Below are 22,071 nucleotides of genomic sequence, written 5' to 3' on the forward strand. Positions count from 1 at the left end.
GAATAGAAGTGGTGAGAGTGGACATCCTTGTCTTGTTCCTGATCTTAGAGGAAAAACTTTCAACTTTTCACTGTTGAGTATGTTAGTTGTGGGCTTTTCATATATAGCCTTTATTGTGTTTAGGTATGTTCCTTCTATGCCTAATTTGTTGAGAGTTTTTATCATGAAAGGATGTTGAGTTTTCTCAAATGTTTTTTCTTTCTGCATCTATTGAGATGATTGTATAGTTTTTGTCCTTCATTCTGTTATGGTTTATCACATTCATTGATTTGCAAATGTTGAACCATCCTTGAATCCCAGGGATAAATCTCATTTGATCACGGTGAATTATCCTTTTAATATGCTGTTGAATTCGGTTTGCTAGTATTTTGTTCAGGATTTTTGCGTCTATGTTTATCAGGGATATTGGCCTGGAATTTTCTTTTTTGGTGGTGCTATTGCCTGGCTTTGGCATCAGGGTAATGCTGGCCTCATAGAATCAGTTTAGAAGTATTTCCTCTTCTTCATTTTTTTGGGAAAAAGTGTGAGGAGGATTTGTATTAGTTATTTAAATATTTGGTAGAATTCCACTGTAAGGCCATCTGGTCCTGGGCTTTTCTTTGATGGGAGATGTCTTATTATTGAGTCAATCTCATTGCTCATTATTGGTTTGTTCATATTTTCTGTTTCTTCTTGATTCAGTCTTGTTAGGTTTTATGTTTCTAGGAATTTATCCATTTCTTCTAGGTTAACCAAATTTTTGGCATATAATTGCCCACAGCAGTCTCTTATGGTCGTTTGTATTTCTGTGACATCAGTAGTATCTCCTCTCTTATTTCTGATTGTCTTTATTTGAGTCTTCTTTCTTTTTTGCTTAGTTGTTCTGGCTAAAGGTTTGTCAATTTTGTTTACATTTTCAAAGAACCAACTTTTAGTTTTGTTGATGTTTTCTATCATCTTTTTAGCCCCTATTTCATGTATTTCTGCTCTGATCTTTATTCTTTCTTTCCTTCTACTGATTTTGGGCTTAGTTTGTTCTTCTTTTTCTAGTTCCTTGAGGCATAAGGTTAGGCTGTTTATTTGAGATTTCTTTTTTAATTATTTTTTTTTGATGTAGGCATTTGTTGTTATAACTTCCTTTGGTGATGTATGTGTAGGCTTGCATTTGAAGGAACAAACCCCTCTTTCAGTCTTTACAGATAAATTTTGGCAAGTTAAAGTGTTCTCCTGTTAGGTATTGTATTAGTCCATTCTCACATTGCTATAAAGAAATATCTGAGACTGGGTAATTTATAAAGAAAAGAGGTGTAGTTGGCCCACAGTTCTGCAGGCTGTATAGGAAGCATAGTGGCTTCTGCTTCTGGGGAGGCCTCAGGAAGCTTCCAATCATGGCAGAAGGCAAAGGGGTTATGAGGTGTCTCACATGGTGGGAGCAAGGAGCAATAGAGAGAGGGGGGAGGTGCTGTACATTTTCAACAACCAGATCTCAGGAGAACTCTACCATGACCATGAGGACGGTACAAAGGGGGATATGCTAAACCATTCATGAGAAATCCACACGTAATACAACCACCTCCCACCAGGCCCCACCTCCAACACTGGGGATTACAATTTGACATGAGATTTGGTGGGGGTACAAATCCAAACCATATCAGGTATCTGGATTGATGAGATTGCCTCCAGGATCCCAGTTGAGTAGGGTTGAATCTAGATCATGTTGCCGGTGCCGGATCTGCAGTGGAGACCAAAGTTAGTGAGCATGGGTCCTATATGGTCCGCTAGTGGACTGGAGTATTTCCAGGATCTTGGTCTGTGGGGCTGGTGCTAGGATGAGGATCCACTTCAGGATTCACAGATGGCAGGCCCATTAACAGGTGTACTGATGGGTATAGCTTCCTCCATGATTCTGAGAGAGTTGCTGCTGGATCACTGGATGAGCCCCTAGGCTGGCCATATTGCTCTGGTCCATGGCTGAGAGGGGCTAGAACAGAGACACAGGATTGTTTCAGGGTCCGCAGCTGAGACTGAGATCTTCAGTCCTGTCTCCAGGGTCGGGGTGGGTGTGACTCCCGGTGGGCTTCTGAGTGAGCAGGCCTGCTATCAGGCTGCAATTGAGTAGGGTTGGAGTCTATTTATAGGGCTGTTTCAAGATCCATAATGAGACCGAGGTCAAGGAGTCAGCCTTCAGGGACACTGCCAGACATGCCTCCCTCCAGGACCAAGATCCAGGGACTCAGAAAGGCATGTCTCCTGGCGGGATCCCAGCTGGGCAGAACTGCTCTCAGACCACAGCTGGGAGGGGCTGAAACTGAGCTTCAGTGCTATTTCAGAAACTGCTGTGTGACTGATATTGGCAAGCCCAACCTGGGTGGCACCATCAGGCAAGACTCCCAACAGTTCCCTATGTGAGAAGGATTGCTCCAGGACTGCAACTGAGAGGGGCTGGAACTGAGATTCAGGGCTCCTTTAAGAACCACTAGGAGACAGAGGTTGGCAAGTCTGTCCCAGTGCATCTCCCAGTAGTTTCCTGCATAGGGGGAATAGCTCTGGACTGAAGCTGAGACAGAGTCTCTTCAGGGTCTGCTATGGAATGTAGGCTGGCAAGCCTGTCCTGAAGACAGGCATGTCTCACAGCAGTTCTCTGTGCTTTTGGGTTTGTTCCCAGACTGGGCTGGAGTCAAACTTCCGGGCCCCTTCAGGATCTGCTGTAGGAAGGAAGCTGGCAAGCCTGTCACAGTGGCTCAGACAGACTAGTCTCCCAGCAGTTCTCTGCGTGGGTGGGAATACTCCTGGGCTGTGGCAGAGAGGAGCTGGAACTGAGACAGGGCCCCTTCAGGATCTACTGTGGGATGGAGGCCAGCAAGCCTGTCCCAGTGGCACATATGGGCAAATTTCCCTCTGGGTCCTTGTGCAAGTAGTACTAATCTGGGACCATTATTGAGAGGGTCTGGGGCCAAGTTACAGGATAGCTTTTGGGTTTACTACCTAGACCAGTGTTGGCAGGCCTGTCTGTTGAGGCACTAGTGTGCCTGATTCCTCCTGGACCCTTGGCAAATGGTTTTGATAGCAGGCTCAAGGCCAAATGGGGTCGTAGCCAAACCCTTAGAAGAACAGGGCTATTTACAGGTATGTAGCCAGGATAGCAGTCAGCTGGTCTGCCACCTAGGTGTGGGTCTGCACTCTCAAAATGACCCTCCTAGGTCTTGGGCTCCACTGGGTTTCACAACTTCCTATCTGTATCCCAAGGATCCCACAAAGACACTTTTGTCTGTGGATGGGTGCAGAATTCTTGTTGTGGGGGGATATGAGTGAGGGAACCTCCTATTCTGCCATGTTGTTCTCTCCTGTTTCCTGTTACAAGTTTTTTAGCTTAACCTTTTATATTTAGGTCTCTGTTCCATTTTGAGTCAATTTTTGAGTATGGTGTGCATGTAGATATCCAATTTTCTCAGCACTATTCGTTGAAAAGACTATCTGTCCTTTCCCCATTGAAATGCCTTGCACTTTTGTCAAAAGTAAATTGACCGTTAATGTAAAGGTTTAGTTCTAGATTCTCAATTCTGTACCTTTGGTCTGTATGTCTGTCTTTATGCCAGCACCACACTGTATTGATAACTGAGCTTTGTAATAAGTTTTGAAATTGAGAGGTAAAAGTCCTCCAACTTTGTTCTTCATTTTCAAAATTGTTTTGGATATACTGGATCTATTTCATTTAATTTCAGGATCAGTATGAAGTCAGAAACTGTGAAGGATCTGAGATTTTACCCTACTTGCAAACTAACAAATTAGTTTGCGACAGTTTCACGTATATATGCTGACAGAAGATATCAGACCCCTATGTCAAGGACAGATGGTTTATAAGTCATGGCAAAAGCAGCATCCAGAGTACCATCTCACTAGTGCCTCCTTCCCCATGCCCCAGTTCTCCACAGGGCAACACAAATGAGAGCCAGATGTTTACCTGTGTAAGCAATGGGTTTCATCACAGGAGAAAACCCCCAAAATTAGGAGGCTCTGAAGTTTATACAAGGTTTGCTGGCACATCTGCCCATCCTCCCCTTTAGGAAGGGAGAGATAATGACTTCATCTTTTCTCTTGAATGTAAACAGATCTTCACTGGAAAGGGGAGTGGAAGGCCTCTAGGTTTATTATCTTGAAATGTAAGCAAATGTCTACTGGGGAGACACAGCTCGAAATCTCTAGCTTCCAAGGCCTTTGCCATTCAAACAAGCTCTTTGTTCAGAAGATCTGGACTGTGTGGAGCTGTGAAATATTCATGGAGAATTGTCTCCCAGCAATCAATTTGTCAATTTCCTAAAAAAAAAAAAAAAAAAAAAAACTGTTGGAATTTTGATAGAGATTGTGTTAATCTACAAATCAATTTTGAGAGAATTGCCATATTACTGAGTTTTCCATGATCATTGGATGGATGTCTCTCCATATATTTAGGTCTTCTTTAATTTCCCTCATCAGTATTTTTAAATTTTCACTGTACATGTCTTACACTTATTTTGTTAAAATTATTCTTAAGTGTTTTATTCTTTTTAATACAATCATAAATGGAGTTATTTTTTAATTTCACTTTTGGAATTTTCATTGCTCGTACATAGTAATACAATTGATTTTTGTATACTGACTTAGTATCCCATCACTTTGGTGAACTTATTTGTTCTAATAGTTGTGTGTGTGTGTGTGTGTGTGTGTGTATAAATTCCTTAGGATTTTCTACATGATGATCATGTCATTAGCAAATAAAGACAGTTTTACTTTTTTACAACCTAGATGCTTTTTAATTTTTTTTTACTTTATTGCACTAGAACCTCCAGTACAATGTTGAATAGAAGTGGCAAGAGTGGGTAGTCTTGCCTTCTTCCTAGTCTTGGAGGCAAACATGCAGTCTTTTATGATTAGGTATGACGTGAGACAGAATTAGGTGAAATCCAGGGGGCTCTGGAGGATCCAGGAATCACATTGGAAGCAGATAGGGCAGAAACAGTTGGAAGGGGTTGGGAATCAGGTGTGGCTATGGAGTAAGCTATTTAAGTCTGGATTCAATCTCTACTAGTTCTTATCATTGGATCTGAACACAGGAGCACATCTGCATTAGAAGATGTCAGACTCAGAGGATCTTCCCAAAGGCAAGCACCAGGTGCATTCACACAGGAAATGAACCATGTTCACTGAGAAACTACTGGAAGATTTGAACAGCTTTTTCAATGAGAACCTATACCCAAACCCCAGCCTTCAATGGGCTTCGAAAATCGAAATACATCCAACAGTACTGGAGGTCTGGTTCGAGAACCACAGAGCAAAACTTAAGAAAGCAAAATGCGAGCATGTTCAGCAAAAACAAGAAACTCAACAACCATCAATACCAGAGGGCGAAGTCAAGACCAGTGCTGGCCTGAGAAATACAGACACGCTACTCAGATTCCCCAATGCTGTTCATCCTATCGGCCTGGTGTATATGAATCTTCGGGCACCCTCATTCCTACTCATTCTGTACCCCAACCTTAAGGTCCCTACAAATGACTTCCCTGGCCAAAAAAATTGTCCATTTTGGCTGCTGCCAAAATCCTAACATATACTGCCTCTAGCCCATTTGGGAATCCCAAGTTTGTTCTCCACGCTTCAATTCTAGTTCTTATTCCTGTTCATCTCTACAAAGTTGAGAGAGATGCTAAATACAAAAAATTACATATTGTAAAAACAGAACACTGGTGGTTTTTGTGGATACTCTTCATCAGGTTGAAGGTTGAAGAAGTTCCCTTCTATTCTAAGTTTGTTGAGAATTTGTATTATGAATTTGTATTTTTCTGTGTCCATTGAAATGATCACATGGTTTTTGCCCTTCATTCTATTATGTTCATTTCCACGTGAATTTCATTTTCCTGAACTTTTACAAGGGAAATATAGATTTTATAACTTTATGACTAGAACTCTCCTGTTGTTTTTGTGAAGTGTCAAAAAATATGGTGGCTTGATTTCTGAGATCTCCAGACTCTGTTCCCCTCCCTACTTTTTCTGGCCCTGTTCTTTCTTTTGTCTGTATTGTCACTATCCTGTTCAATTTAGATTGATCAGCAAGTCTCCTCAGTGTGGATCTTTATCCTCAAAGGATGCTTTGGCTAGTTAGTTCTAAGAGCTTGTATGATCCAGACTATTTTAGATCTCTTATATCTTATTGCAGACCATTGTCATGGAGGTTTACCTCTACAGTTTTAGTTCCTGTTCTCACTTTGGCTCTCTAAACTTTCAGTTAGTGCCTTTTGGTTATTTTGTTGTTCCCAGGTCAGTGAGATGCCCTGTTGCTTCCCTAAGCATGTTTCTGTACAGATGCCAGTACTATAGGTATTGTAGCTAGCTATCACTGGTCTATCCCTACTTGCTCATATATATCTTTTTACTTTCCAAAACTTATTTTTTATTACTATACAAAATGTGCACTCTCCTCTCTTTTTGTGTCTCCCACCCCACCCCCCAGAGAACAGTACATGGTGTGCAGGGATGGCGTGACCAGGAGGCCTTTGTCCTGCGCCCTGCCCACAGATTGAGCTCTGCCCCAGGTCTTTTCAGGCATCTAGATACACCCATAGCCTGTCAGGCTGGGGCAAAGGGGTCCCAACTCACATGTACTCCTTGGCAGAGTTGGACTTAGAGTAAGAGTGAGGTACATGGTACCCAGTTTGGGTCTTATTCCCAGGACAAGAGCAAGAGAATAGTACACCTCCTAGGAGGGCCAGAGAAGACCCTGCCCAGTCAATAAAGATAGCAGGACCAAACTCATACCTAATATTCAAGGGGATCAAGGGGTTGTAAAAGTCCGTGACAATCTGATGGCCATACCAGAAGAAAGCTACCAAGTCAGCAAGACCTGCCATGATGAAAATGACGCCTCTAACCATGCCTATTGTATTAGTCTGTTTTCACACTGCTATAAAGATATATCCAAGACTGGGTAATTTATAAAGGAGAGAGGTTTAATTGACTCACAGTTTAGCATGACTGGGGAGGCCTCAGGAAACTTACAATCATGGCGGAAGGGCAAGCAAGGACCTTCTTCACATGGTGGCAGGAGAGAGAAAGCATGTGAGAGAGCAGGAAAAACTACCGTTTATAAAACCATCAGGGCCGGGCACAGTGGCTCACCCCTGTAATCCCAGTACTTTGGGAGGCTGAGGTGGGCAGATCACCTGAGTTCAGGAGTTTGAGACCAGCTTGGCCAACATGGTGAAACCCCGTGTCTACTAAAAATACAAAACTTAGCTGAGTGTGGTGGGGGATGCCTGTAATACCAACTACGTGGGAGGCAGAGGCAGGAGAATCACTTGAACCTGGGAGGCAGAGGTTGCAGTGAGCTGAGACTATGCCATTGCACTCCAGCCTGGGCAACAAGAGTGAAACTCCATTTCAAAAAACAAACAAACAAAAAACTGTCAGATCTCCTGAGAATTCACTCACTATCATGAGAACAGTATGGGGGAAACTGCCCCCATAATCCAGTCATTTCTCTCCCTTGACATGTGAGGATTACAATTCAAGATGAGATTTGGGTGGGGACACAGAGCCAAGCCATATCAGCTATACAGGCCTTCTTCACTTTATCATTTCCCCCACAACACATGCACTTCATGCCCATCGTGGCCACACACATATGGTCAGGAAGCCCAGCACCAGGTATGCCACCATTAAGGGCTCGAAGGACCTGCATGGCTGCTGGCAGGGCGAGCACCAAGTCATACATTTCACAGCTCATCAAGCCCATGCTCTGCGTGATGTAGTCCATTCACGGTCCCTTGTGATGATGCTGTTGCCCACACATGAGCTCATCTGCCGCTGCAGGATGGTGGTGCAGGCCACAAGCCCTACCCAGCCCAGCAGAGTCATGGAAAAGCTCAGCAATTGCAGGCCCAAATTGGCCATTTCTACTCTCAGAAAAAATTGGGGGTGCTGGGCAGGCAACCCTACAGTAAAACAAGTAAGACTTTGGGGCATCCCCATGAAAGACATCTTGGGGTAGAGTTTTTAAGTCATCCAAAGAGACAAAGAAGTTTTTGGCCAGGTGACCGCAAATCTTGTCACCTGAAGTACACACAAATTGACCCCTCTGGTGGAGTGATAGTCTCACAGCAGAGGGAACAGGCCCATATTTTGTGTTTTGAGGAAAACAATTTATTGTCTAGCTTTGTTGTACAAATAACTCTTACTTTAAAAGAAAGCTAGCAGCTGGATAACTTGAACATGAAAATGGGAAACCAAAGAACGAAAGTGAGGTATGGCAACCCCTGGGACTATGACAGGTGTGTGTCGGGGGAGGGGGAATCATTTTTGTTAGATCACATCTTTGTACCAGGTGGCAGAAATAATTGGGAATGGAAAGGAGTAAACAAACAACAAAAACAACAACAACAAAGGTGACACTTCACCTCTATTACTTCAACTACTACTTTAACTTACTAATTTGTGTTTTTTAAATTTAATAAAAATTGAGTTACATTAGGGAAGCTGGAATCATATTGCATGCAGGTAGTTATGAGTGGGGAAGAAAGGAGACTAATGAGCTGATGCACTGGTGTTGCAACAGATGTAATTTGAGTCCTTCAAAAAAAATGCTTGACATTTTTATCATGGTGAGATAATGAGACCTGTTATTATAGCAGATTCTCTCTTCAAGGAGGGAGACCTTGAGAGTGGATTTTACTCACAACTGCCATCAGTAGACAAATAAAATAAGTGAATGTTCATGACCTAAGTACAAGTGTTACTCAACAAGATTAATGAAGTCTAACAAATTTGAAACCAGTAAAAGTCATCTAGAGGGTCTCGGTGGATACTTTTTATTTTATTTTATTTTGAGAGGGAGTCTTGCTCTGTCGCCCAGACTGGAGTGTAGTGGTGCGATCCTGGCTCACTGAAACCTGCGCCTCCCGGTTTCAAGCGATTCTCCTGTCTCAGCCTCTGGAGTAGCTGGGACTACAGGCATGTGCCACCATTCCTGGCTAAGTTTTGTGTTTTTAGTACAGACGGGTTTCACTATGTTGGCAAGGCTGGTCTCGAACTCCTGACCTCAAGTGAGTCACCTGCCTCGGCCTCCCAAAGTGCTGAGATTACAAGTGTGAGCCACGGCGCCCGGTCATTGATTTTAAAAATAAATATTTTAAAATCTGGCATGCCATGTGATTAGAATCCTCAGTCACTAAATCAGGAAATTTCCATTTTAAAAAGTAAAATGTTGGTCTTTTGGATATTTCAAGCCCTCCTCCACACACACTATTCTTATCCCAAGACTTTTATTTCAGCCATCATGTAACATCTTAAATTTCTCCACAAATAACTTTATACTTTTATCTTAAAATCCCCAAATGTTTAAAATCATGCATTTTAAACCTTTTAAAAGTCCTAGTACTCTTAGTAATTTAATGGTGTCCAAATGTGGAAGTGTAACTTCAATTCATTAGCTGAGAATAACTTTTTAAAAATTGCGGTAGCTAAAACAATAAGGATTAACAGAAAGCATTTGTGTTGAATACTGAGCTTCCATGATAAAAAGTAGTAGATATACTTCTCAAGTCATTATATTTTATTAAGGACACATAGAAGCAAACTCACATACTTATCAAATATTTTAATGTAAATGCATTAGAAAGCAAATATTTACTTTTATTTATTTACATATCTATTTAGAGACAGGGTTGCACTATGTTGCCCAGGCCGGGGTGTAGTGGCACAACTACAGCTCACTGCAGCCTGGAACTCCTGGGCTCAATCAATCCTCCCACCCCAGCCTCCTGAGTAGCTGGGACTACAGGCACATGGCACCACACTTAGCTAATAAAAAAAGAGAAAAAATTAGAGATGGGGTATCACTATGTTGCCCAGGCTGGTCTTGAACTCCTGGCCTCAAGTGATCCTCCTGCCTCAGCCTCCTAAGTAGCAGGGAGGGATTACATGTATGAGCTAATGTTTCCAGCTAAATCTTCATTTTTGAATCAACTTAGTTTCAAATACCTTTCTGACTGTCTGTAATATTCCAATTAAATGGCATAATAGCTGGTTTTGCTTTAAAATTTTGGGAAAACTAATTAAAAGTTTTAATAAGGAAAATTAAAAATACATTGCAGAGCGATGATGTTGCCAAACAAATTGAAAATCAAACTTAAAATTAATAGGCAAGTGCCTCATTAACACCATCAAGCAATTCTAATATTTGAGGAACACAGATGCTAGTTCCAGAAGCCTCCCCTGCTTCTTTCTTTATCCTTCCAACTTAATTTGTACATGTTGTCAATAGAGATTTATAGTAAGCAGAGTTTGATGAATAAAATTGTATACTTACTAATATCTGTATCTAAGAAATACTTAACTTATTTTACTTAAATCTATTCAAAATTGAGATAACACTGAAAAGGAGATTACAGTGAAAGATTTGTTTTTCTGGATATCAGTCTGTCTCTCAAATTTCTAGGGTGGAGAACCGGGAAAGGAGATGAATGAAATAAGAAAAGAAACAGATCACAAAGGAATTACTGACGGGAGAAAGAATAATACATACCTAAGAACAAAACATACAAAACCCAACGTTATCAAATTCTGCAGTCTGAAGAAGGAGGAGCCCACATTCACAACTCCTATAAACACATTGAATGAGGATCTGACAATGTTGTATTTTATTGTTTAGAGTTATACCTATTGATACTGTTCAAAGGTTGGGATTGAAGGATGTGGAAGAAATAACTTGTCAAAAATATTTGCTGGCCAGGCACAGTGGCTCATGCCTATAATACCAGCACTTTAGGAGGTTGAGGCAGGCGGATGACCTAAGGTCGGGAGTCGGAGACTAGTCTGGCCAACATGGTGAAACCCCGTCTCTACTAAAAATACAAAAATTAGCTGGGCGTGATGGCGGGCGCCTGTAGTCTCAGCTACTTGGGAGGCTGAGGCAGGAGAATCACTTGGACGTGGCAGGCAGAGTTTGCCGTGAGCTGAAATTGTGCCACTACATTCCAGCCTGGGCGACTATCTCAAAACAAAAACAAAAACAAAATACCACATGTTCTCACTTATAACTGGGAACTGAACAATGAGAACACATGGACACAGGGAGGGGAACAATACTTTGGGGGACTGTCAGGGTTGGGTTGGGGAGAGGGAGAGCATTAGAAAAAATAACTAATGCATGCTGGGCTTAATACCTACGTGATCGGTTGATAGGTGCAGCAAACCACCATGGCACACGTTTACCTATGTGACAAACCTGCACATCCTGCACATGTACCCCAGAACTTAAAAGATAAATAAATAAATAAATAAATCAAAACAAATTTGCCCAGTGACCATTATAGTCCTTAAAGCATAATATTGAGCCAACAGCTCCCTGTTCAAACACAATTAGAGTAGGCAACATGATTCATTTAAAATACTTACTTAGCACCTACTATATGCCAGGGATGATTCTAAATACTGAGACTAAATAAAATAGGTAAAAATTCCTACCTGCATAAGATTATATTCTGGTAGGAAAAGCCAATTGAAACAGGATAAATAAGTAAAGTTATGGAATACAGATATAGATATAAAAAGAGTTATGTCAATAATGTTAAGTACTAAAGAGAAAACAATAAAACCAGGAAGGGAAATAGGATGTTTGGGCAGGAGTGGCAGTGGTGGTGGTATGGATATTAATACATCATCTGACTTATGATTTTAAGAGGATCGCCCTGACTACTGTGATGAGAACAGAGTGAATCAAGAGAGGGCGTTTGTATAGTCTGTTCTCATGCTGCTAATAAAGACATACCCGAGACTGGGTAATTTATAAAGGAAAGAGATTTAATTGACTCACAGTTCAGCATGGCTGGGGAGGCCTCAGAAAACTCACAATCATGTCAGAAGGGAAAGCAAAAACATCCTTCTTCACATGCTGGCAGGAAAGAGAAGTGCCGAGCAAAAGGGAGAAAAACCCCTTATAAAACCATCAGAACTCGTGAGAACTCACTATCACAAGAACAGCATGCGGGTAACCACCCCCATGATTCCATTACCTCCCACTGGGTCCTTCCCAAGACATGTGGGGATTATGGAAACTACAATTGAAGATGAAATTTGGGTAGGGCACAGCCAAACCATATCAGCATCCTTTTAAGATTAGAGATATAATAGCTTCTTTGTGGGTACACTGATGGAATAGTCCAGTAGAGAGGGTAAAACTGATGATGCAAAAGAGAGAGGGGATACATAATAACTTATAACTTATCGGCAATTTAGCAAAGACAGCTAACCAGTACCTTAGGTGACATGGTTTGGATGTTTGTCCCCTCCAAATCTCATGTTGAAATGTAATTTCCAATGTTGGAGGTGGGGCCTGGTGGGAAATGATTGGATCATGGGAGTGGATCCCTTATTTACGGCTTAGCTCCATCCCCTTGGTGGTAAGTGAGTTCTCACTCAGTTCATGTGAGATCTGGTTGTCTAAAAGTGTGTGACACCTCCCCACCACCACTCCTGCTCTTGTCGTATGATGCTGGCTCCCCCTTCACCTTCGGCCATGATTGTAAGCTCCCTGGGCCCCTCACCCAGAGCAGATCTTGGCACCATGCTCCTTGAACAGCCTGCAGAACCATGAGCCAATTAAACCTCTTTTCTTTATAAATTATCCAGCCTCTGGTGTGTCTTTATAGTGACACAAAAACAGCCTAATACATTAGGCAATCCAAATGTATCTAACATACTATATAATTTACTTATTTATCATATTCATTGTTCATCGTCTATCTGCCCCCACTAGAATGCAAACTCTATGAAGGCAGGGACTTCTGTTTGTTTCATTTGCTTATCTGTCCCAAGCACAAGCTGTTACCCAGCACATAGCAGGTGCTCAATAAACGTTTGCTGCACGAGCATATTTTATGGGCATAAAGAGAAAAAACAGTCTGTCATATAAGTACAACCACTTAGTTTGGAGTGTGGGGCAGCACTTGGGGATGATGAAAAGAGATAGTGCCTAAAGAAATACAGAGAGAAATGCTAAGCTAGTCATTGGCAAGCCACCATTCCATGGGGACACAGGAAATACATTGTCTTTTTATCCTTCATGTTTTATGCTTATTTTTGAAATCCCTTTGTATCCAGAGTAAAATGTAGGGAAAGAGTGTCATCATCTGTCACGTGTTTACCTGAAGTATATGCTTGATAAATATAGTAGTTTGAAAGGCTGCCTAGATGGAGGGTTCTACACTGTTTTCCACAGGGCTCACCAGGTCAGTGATTCTGGGGTTAAGCCATGTAAATCTCCTAAAGCATCCCTATTCCTGAAATACACACACCCAGCACTGAGAATCACTACAAAAGATGAAATATTTTTAATTTGTTAAAGGATATTTTTAGGGAAGCATTACATATTCACTTGATCAGACAACAAAAGTCAGTTCTCTTGACATTCTTATACAATATGCTGACAGTTATACAATTCTCTCTGACAGTTACCAAGGCCTGAGGGAAAGTGAATCTGCTGTGACACAGTGACCCTCTTATCCAGAGCATAAAATAAATGTCAGATTCTCTCCTGTAGTTTGCAAAATGTAAGAAAGGTATATTCTCTATAACATAAGCTATAATTTCTATGCTTAAAGGTAACTTATTTGAAAATAATTCAGATTGAATTGCTATTTCAAGGCTGAAACTCACATATTGCTTTGAGCTTAACTGATCGTTGCTCAGCAAATAAATTGGACATTATTGTAAGTGACAAATACATTTATCTCTTTTTATAGAGAATAACACTTGCTTTTCCTGTCCTTGAAGAAACGGTTGTCATCATCGTAACCTAATAAGTTACAACTGAGTTCATCATCTCATTCACACAAGCCTGCCATTTTAAACAAGGGAATTACTGCAGTAAACAACTTCATAAATAGAATGGATAGAAGCCATATCTTTCATTTATTTTACAAATTTATTTTTTTAGAGATGGGGTCTCACTATGTTGCTCAGGCTGGAATGCAGTGGGTATTCCCAGGTCTCATCATGCCCCACTGTAGCCTTAAAGTCCTGGCCTCAAGTGATCCTCCTACCTCAGCCTCCAGAGTAGCTGGGACTATAGGCACGTACCACCACACCTGGTTAGAAGCCATATCTTTTAAAAGATTTCTTGATCCTTGTATCTTAGGGAAAAGGCAATTTTGATATATCTTGTGACAGAGATGAACTGATCTGATAGGTTACTGGGTTTTTCTTTCTAATCAACATACAGTATTATTGACTTTTCTGTGTGCATATACTTCTGTGAATTTTAACACATTTATAGATTCCTGTAACCATGCCACAGTTGGATACAGAACAATTATATCTCTCATTCCCCACCCTGCCAACTCCCTTAAACTCTGTCATTGTCACAAGAGTTGGCAAACTACACCTGAGTCAAATCTGGTCCATGGCCTGTTTTCTCAGGGCCCAGAAGCTAAGAATCATTTTTACATTTTTGAAGTTTTGTAAAAAGAACAAAAACCAGAGACAAAAGTAAAGAATATGTGACACAAAGCCTAAACTATTTACTATCTGGCCCTCTACAGAAAAAGTTTGCTGTCTCCTGCTTTAGAATCACACCTTCCTCCAACTACTAATCCTTGGAAATCACTGATCTGTTTTTCTGTCACTGTAGTTTTGTCTTTTCAAACATAGCATATATATTCCATTTATAACTGGAATCATACAGTAGGTAGCCTTTTGAGTCGTTGTTGTTGTTGTTGTTGTTGTTTTTGACACGGAGTCTCACTCTGTCGCCCAGGCTGGAGTGCAGTGGAGAGATCTTGGCTCACTGCAACCTCTGCCTCCCGGATTCAAGTGATTCTCCTGCCTCAGCCTCCTGAGTAGCTAGGATTACACGCATGTGCCACCACGCCCAGCTAAAAAACAATTTTATTTTATTTTTTGTCGCCTAGGCTGCAGTGCGGTGGTATGATCTCGGCTCACTGCAACCTCAGCCTCCCAGATTGAAGCAGTTCTCCTGCCTCAGCCTACTGAGTAGCTGGGATTACAGGCACACACCACCGTACCTGGCTAATTTTTTTTTTTTAGTAGAGACGGAGTTTCACCATATTGGTCAGGCTGGTCTCAAACTCCTGACCTCATGATCCGCCCGCCTCGGCCTCCCAAAGTCCTGGGATTACCAGCATGAGTCACTGCGCCCAGCAATTTTTTTTTATTTTTAAAAGAGACGGGGTTTCACCATGTTGGCCAGGCGGTCACGAACTCCTGGCCTTAAGTGATCTGCCCACCTCGGCCTCCCAAAGTGCTGGGATTATAGGCGTGAGCCACCGCGCCTGGCCTCCATCTCTATTCTTTTGTCACTTTGAGAATATTATATAAACGGAATCATATAGTATGCGACATTTTGAAGTTGGCTTTTTTTGACTCAGTGTACAGCAGAATACCCTTGAGAACCATCCAAGTTGTTGCATATATTAATAGTTCATTGCTTTTTACTGCTGAGTAATCTGTGGTATGAATGTACCACAGTATGTTTAACTAGTCAACTATAGAGAAACATTTTGATTATTTCAAGGTTTTGAACATTGCAAATAATGTTGCTATGATCATCTGTGTACAGGTTTGTATGCACACAAATTGTTATTTCTCTGGGATATATACCCAGGAGTGTGATTGCTGGGTTGTATTTTTAGTTTTTGCCCCTTTTAAAAATTGGACTGTTTGTTTTCTAACTGTTTGGTTTTGAGGGTTCTTTGTATATCCTGGACTGGACATACAAGTTCTTTTTTTAAAATGGATCGTACTTTTGGTGTTGTGTCTAAGAAATCTTTGCCTAACCACTGATGATGATGATTTTCTCCTGTGCTTCTTTCTAAAAGGTTTATAGTTTTATGTTTTACATTTAGATATGGAATCAATTTCAAGTTAATTTTTGGAAAAGAGATGAGGTTTAGGCCCAAATTGACTTTTTTTGTTTAGGGATGTACAATTATTTTAATACCATTTGTTGAATAGTCTTCTTTCTCCATTGAATTGCCAAATGTGGTATTAATATTAATATACCATACAATGGAATGTTATTAGGAATTAAAAAAGGAATGAAGTACTCATACATGCTACAACATGGATGAACCTTGAAAAGATTATGCTAAGTGAAAGAAGCCAGATCACAAAAGATCACATACTGTATTGATTCCATTTATATAAAATGTCCTGAATAGGCAAATCTATAGAGACAGAAAGTAGATCAATGATCGCCTAGGGCTTGTGGTTTTGGAGGGTAAATGAGGAGTGACTGCTAATTAGTACAGTTTCTTTCTGCTGTGATAAAAATGTTCTAAAATTGTGGTGATGGTTGCAAAACTTTTAATATACTAAAAGCTAACAAATTGTACACTTTAAATGGGTGAAATTGTATGGCCTGTGAATTATATTTCAATAAAGCCATTATAAATGTTTGCGGGGGAGAAGGGAAGAGGAAAGTGTCTTGCTCTGCCACTGAGGCTGGAGTGCAGTGGCACAATCATGGCTCACTGCAGCCTTGACCTCCTGGGCTCAATCAATCAAAATTGTTTTAAAAAGAAGGAAAAATGTTTATGAATCAATCAATGACAGAGCATAGCAACAAGCAAAAATTAGGATAACTGAGCAAGAGGTAAATAGTTTTGGACAATTGTAGAGCAATAATATTAGTAAGAGGTGCTCAGAAAGCAATGTAGTAGGCCAAGCGCAGTGACTCACGTCTGTAATCCCAGTACTTTGGGAGCCCGAGGCGGGTAGATCACCTGAGGTCAGGAGTTCGAGACTAGCCTGGCTAACATGGTGAAATCCCGTCTCTACTAAAAATATATAAATTAGCCGGGCATGGTGGTGGGAGCATGTAATCCCAACTACTTGGGAGGCTGAGGTGGGAGAATCACTTGAACCTGGGAGGTGAAGGTTGCCGTGAGCCGAGATCGTGCCACTGCACTCCAGCCTGGGCGACAGAGTGAGATTCCATCTCAAAAAAAAAAAAAAAAAAAAAAAGCAATGTAGTGAGTTTATGAAGTGTTGAATGAGCTTTGAACATAAAGTTCTTTAAAATGACCCGAGCCTATTACTCATAGAGTGCTGGTAGCAGTATACATTGACATAACATTTATGCAAAGCAATTTGTTAATGTATATCAATAATTTTTTTAAAAAAACAAACAAACCTAAGAATCTTTTCTACCGTTGAGTGGGGGCGGCAGAAGTCTATGAGATTTTCTTCTCCTTGCTCTAGCATTAATTCACCCCTCTTATTCGATGTGTCTGCTGAACTATCCCTCTTCTTTGGTCAGAATTTTAACAATTATGCATTTTAAGTGTAAGATGATGATTGTTTTAGACAATTGGGTGATAAAAAAGAAACCAGCAAAGTTAACTTTAAAAGTACCAGGGACCAAATGAGAAGACAGGTAAGCCAATATAATAAGTACCTGAACTTGTACTTGCAAATGACTAAGTACTTGTGAGGTTCTTATTTTGTTGAGATCTTCTCTTACAGTTATGGATGGCCGTATGACTAAGTGCTACTTAATGGGATGTAAGCAGAAGTTTTGGGTGGAGGTTCTGGGAAAGCTCTTTTAAAACGAGGTTGACTCACCTGGCAAGCGTCCTTTTGCCTCTTCTCTCTTCAGTCTTCCTCTTTCCTTCAGCCTGGAATACAGACATGATGGCTGGAGTTGCAGTGGTCATCTGGCAACCAGGAGGCAAACTTTAGAGTGGAAAATGTGTGCTAAGAAGGACAAAGCAGAGAGATAGAAGGAGCAAGGGACTTGGATGACTTCATGGGCTTGGCATGCCACCACTGGATTGTCTACCTCTGCCTGCAAAAGATAGAAAATAACCTCCCAATTTATTTAAACCACTCTTTATTTAGTGTCGATTGCTAGCAGCTGAACACAATTCCTAAAGCATGCACTAACATCCATGTAGTGGCATCATCTTATCTTCAATACCCTTCTTCAGATGACGCTAGTGTAAACCTTACATGGAATATTTTGAACCACTGAGGTAGGGCATTGCGTCTCGGTCAATCTCTCCCTCCACTTCCAAACATAGTGCCTGATAAATAGTAGGTGCTCAGTTAAAATGGATTGACCAGTCATGAGCCTGGCTAAGTCTTGAGCCATACTAACTCTCGCACCCTAGTCTTCAATTTGGCCAGGCTAGCTAAATTGAAGACTATAGCCATTGTGGTTCCTTGAACACAGTAAACAAACTTTACTTCAGTTTGAAGGTAGTAGAGTCCAATACCATCACAAATGTATTTAATAAAGAGCCAATGAAAACATGAGAATAAGACAACTCCTAAAATGAAAAAAAAGGGCAGATGATGATAGAGAAGAAATTATTGCTGTTAAGTTAAGTTTAGCCTAAAGCTGCCTCCTGATATATTTTAAGTTCAGCCTAAAGGCATCTCCTCACAGAGTGACCTGTAACCCAACTGGATGTGTAAACAAACTATCACCTACTCTGGTGCCAACCACTGAGTTTTGGCTAATCACAGGCAGCCAACTGTTTAAACCGTGTGTGTAACCAATCTGGCTGTTTCTGTACCTCACTTTCTTTTTGCTGCCTGTAAATCTTCTTCCACACATTCGCAGCATCGCAGACTCTCTGAACCTATGCTGGCTTCCTGAACTGTGAACAGTTCTTTGATCAATTAAACTCTGTTAAGCTTAATTTGTCTAAGGTTTTTCTTTTAACACCACACACCAAAAAGTAACTATGGAAGGTAATGGACATGTAAATTTGTTTGACTGTAGTCATCATTTCACTATATGTATATGTATATGTGTATCAAAACATGTTGTACATCTTAAATATATACAGTAAAAAATAAAAGATGAGATTCCAGACCTGCATTTCTTTTTCTTTCCTAATCCATCTCTCTGTGGTATATTTTGTGTCTCTTGTTCATCTCTCCTGTCCTTTAGACTATAAATGCTCATCTGCTTCAGCATTTGTAAAACTATCATTTTAAAATAAAGTGACCTACACAAATAAGTAATTACCAGGGATGAATAAATAATAAAGGAAGGATAAGGGAGTACACACACATGCTCATGAGTCACACACATAAAGAACCAGCAGTGGCATTCGGCTGGGTCACCAGGATAGAGGAAAATCACCAGGAAGGAGAGAGGAGTCACGCAGAATATGCCCGGGAAAAGGAAGGTTCACATAAATATTAGAGGAAGGAAGCATTACAAACCAGATTGGAAATTTTGTCTTCTGACTTTCAAAAATGCATTTTTAAATGCCTGGAGGGGCTGGCATCTAGCTCTCCTTTCAGACTGTGGAAACTGTGTTATCCCTATGACAAACCTACAGCCAAGGAAAATAAAATGTAGTCAGCCCTTCAGCAAGAAGTGTCTGGAGACCATGTCTGTAAGGAAGAAGACATGAAACAGTTTAAGCTATAGAGCGATGAATTTCTCATACATCTTTTCTTGTGACCTGAGATCAGGAGCTTCTGACCCTAACATTATGGAAGAGTGTTTAGCTCCTGATTTGAAAAATATATGGCATATGATAGAATGTTCAGCGACAGACAACAGGGTGGACTTGCAGGAATAAGGCCGTGAGAAGTCATAGACTTGGACTTCCTGTCCATATTCTACTTCTAACTTTGCCCATTTCAACTTTGCCTCCTACATTTTTGGCTCGGCATCTTTTAAGAAACTTTTATTTTTCGCATCATTTTCTTTATCCTACTTCTTTATACTGAAAATTTTTAATCCTATAGAAAAGTGTAAAACTAGTACAATAAACACCCACATACCCTTTACCTAGATTCGCCACGGCTAATTTTTGTATTTTTAGTAGAGACGGGATTTCACCATGTTGGCCAGGCTGGTCTTGAACTCTTGACCTCAGGTGATCTGCCCGCCTCGGCCTCCCAAAGTTCTGGGATTACAGGGTGAGCCACCATGCCTGGCCCTCTTTCCTTTCTTTTAAAGATTATCCTGAGCTTTTTTTTTTTTTTTAACCTTTCATAGCATTGACATTTTGTAATAGTCCAGGTCAGCTGTTTTGCATAATGTTCCTGAATTTGGTTTGATTATTTCCTAATGATTAGAATCTTTTTTGGGAGGAGGGGGCAGGAATACTTAATGTGTGATCTGTGTCCTTAGTGCATCACATCAGAGGGCACGTGATGTCAATTTTTCCCATTATTGGTGACATTAAATTTGATCATTTGGTTTAAGTGGTGTCCACCAGACCTCTCCATTATAGAGGTACCTTTTCCCCTTTATAATTCATGATTACAACTAGTGGTACTTTGAGACTGTGAATATATTATTCTGTAACATTTTACTTAATGATTTTACATCTATTGATGATTCTTGCCTGAATCAATTATTACAATAGTGATTGCGCAATTTTGATTTTCTAATTCTAACAATCCTACATTAATTAGTTGGTCTTCTTCTGTAAACAACTTTCCCTTCTCCTCCTCCCTACCTCTTAATTTTTTTAAGAATAGGGTTAGTTTGAATTCTTTATTTAATGTGTTACGATCTGTTCCAGTCCTTATTTTAATACTCAAAACTGTCCCATATTTAGCAAGTGAGAGCCCTTTTAAGCTGGCTTCTGCCTTTTTTTGGCATGACTTTATCAGTTTTGTTTTTGTTCAGTAAGTCCTCACTTAAGGTCTTCAATAGATGCTTGGAAACTGTGACTTTAAGTGAAACAAAGTATTAAAAAGTATTTAAAAACCCAGATTCCTTCCTTATCAGTGTTATGATGAAACAATGTTATTCAAGGACCTGCTGTACACCATTTCGCTTGAAGTTGCAGTTTCCAAGAACATATCAATGAGATTAAGTGAGTACTTCCTGCACTTCCATATTTCTGTCCCACAAGATATTCCAAGTTCCCTTTATACTTTCCCCACTCCAGCCACTCCAGCCTAGAATCATCTATTTCTCCAAGAAGCCCTGGTTCTTTATAGTGGGAAATAATCTCTACAGACTAAGATCTGGGCACTAGATATGCTCATTGTTATCAAGGTATTTTCCACAGATTTTTATTTTATTTTATTTTGAGACGGAGTTTCGCTCTTGTTGCCCAAGCTGGAGTGCCATGGCATGATCTCGGCTCACTGCAACCTCTGCCTCCCAGGTTCAAGCGATTCTCCTGCCTCAGCCTCCCGAGTAGCTGGGATTAAAGGCATTCGCCACCACGCCCGACTAATTTTGTATTTTCAGTAGAAATGGGGTTTCTCCATGTTGTTCAGGCTGGTCTCGAACTCCCGACCTCAGGTGATCCACCCGCCTCAGCCTCCCAAAGTGCTGGGATTACAGGAGTGAGCCACCACACCTGACCTATTCACAGATATTTTAAACAGAAAAGAAATATCATCGAGAACAGTCATTTCCGGTGGGCTGTGTAAGGCTGAATTAGACAAGAATGTAGAAAGTATAAGAAGAATTTTAGAAGGTAGGTAATATTTTTGATAATGGTTTTCATTTGTGTAAGATGAACTAAGTGCATGACACCTGGTAATGTCAAAATTGACTCTCATATTAAAAGCCATATTGAACATGCCATGCTCTCATCAGCATGGTAATATACATTTTCCATATATAATCTAGAATGTAATTTGCATCATTTAACATAATTTTTTTTTTTTTGAGATGGAGTCTCGCTCTGTTGCCCAGGCTGGAGTGCAATGGCACAATCTCGACTCACTGCGACCTCCGCCTCCTGGGTTCAAGCAATTCTCCTGCCTCAGCCTCCCAAGTAGCTGGGATTACAGGCATGTGCCACCATGCCCAGCTAATTTTTGTATTTTTAGTATTGGGGTTTCACCGTGTTGGCCAGACTGGTCTTGAACTCCTGACCTCAGGTGATCCACCTGCCTTGGCCTCCCAAAGTGCTGGGATTACAGGCATGAGCCACCGCACCTGGCTCGATTTAACACAAATTTTTTTTTTTTTTTTTTTTTTTTTTTTTGAGACGGAGTCTCGCTCTGTCTCCCAGGCTGGAGTGCAGTGGCCGGATCTCAGCTCACTGCAAGCTCCGCCTTCCAGGTCCACGCCATTCTCCTGCCTCAGCCTCCCGAGTAGCTGGGACT

The 22,071-nt window shown here is 40.8% G+C and overlaps 1 protein-coding gene and 2 pseudogenes across 2 annotated transcripts in view; 2 read left to right on the plus strand and 1 right to left on the minus strand.

Annotated features, from left to right (window-relative positions):
- LOC135969124 (putative uncharacterized protein MED14OS) overlaps positions 1–11,023 on the plus strand; it is a 29,140-nt gene extending 18,117 nt beyond the window's left edge. For both annotated transcript variants that reach the window (XM_074030308.1, XM_074030309.1), the window contains exon 4: positions 10,445–11,023. The gene's annotated coding sequence lies outside the window, so the exon portion shown is untranslated. The remainder of the gene's footprint in view (positions 1–10,444) is intronic.
- On the plus strand, positions 4,959–5,663 carry LOC102144041 (divergent paired-related homeobox-like; annotated as a pseudogene).
- On the minus strand, positions 6,571–7,962 carry LOC102137227 (claudin-7-like; annotated as a pseudogene).
- Positions 11,024–22,071: the final 11,048 nt, after the last annotated feature.

The sequence above is a fragment of the Macaca fascicularis genome, chromosome X (assembly GCF_037993035.2).
Source record: "Macaca fascicularis isolate 582-1 chromosome X, T2T-MFA8v1.1".
Taxonomy (NCBI): Eukaryota; Metazoa; Chordata; class Mammalia; order Primates; family Cercopithecidae; genus Macaca; species Macaca fascicularis.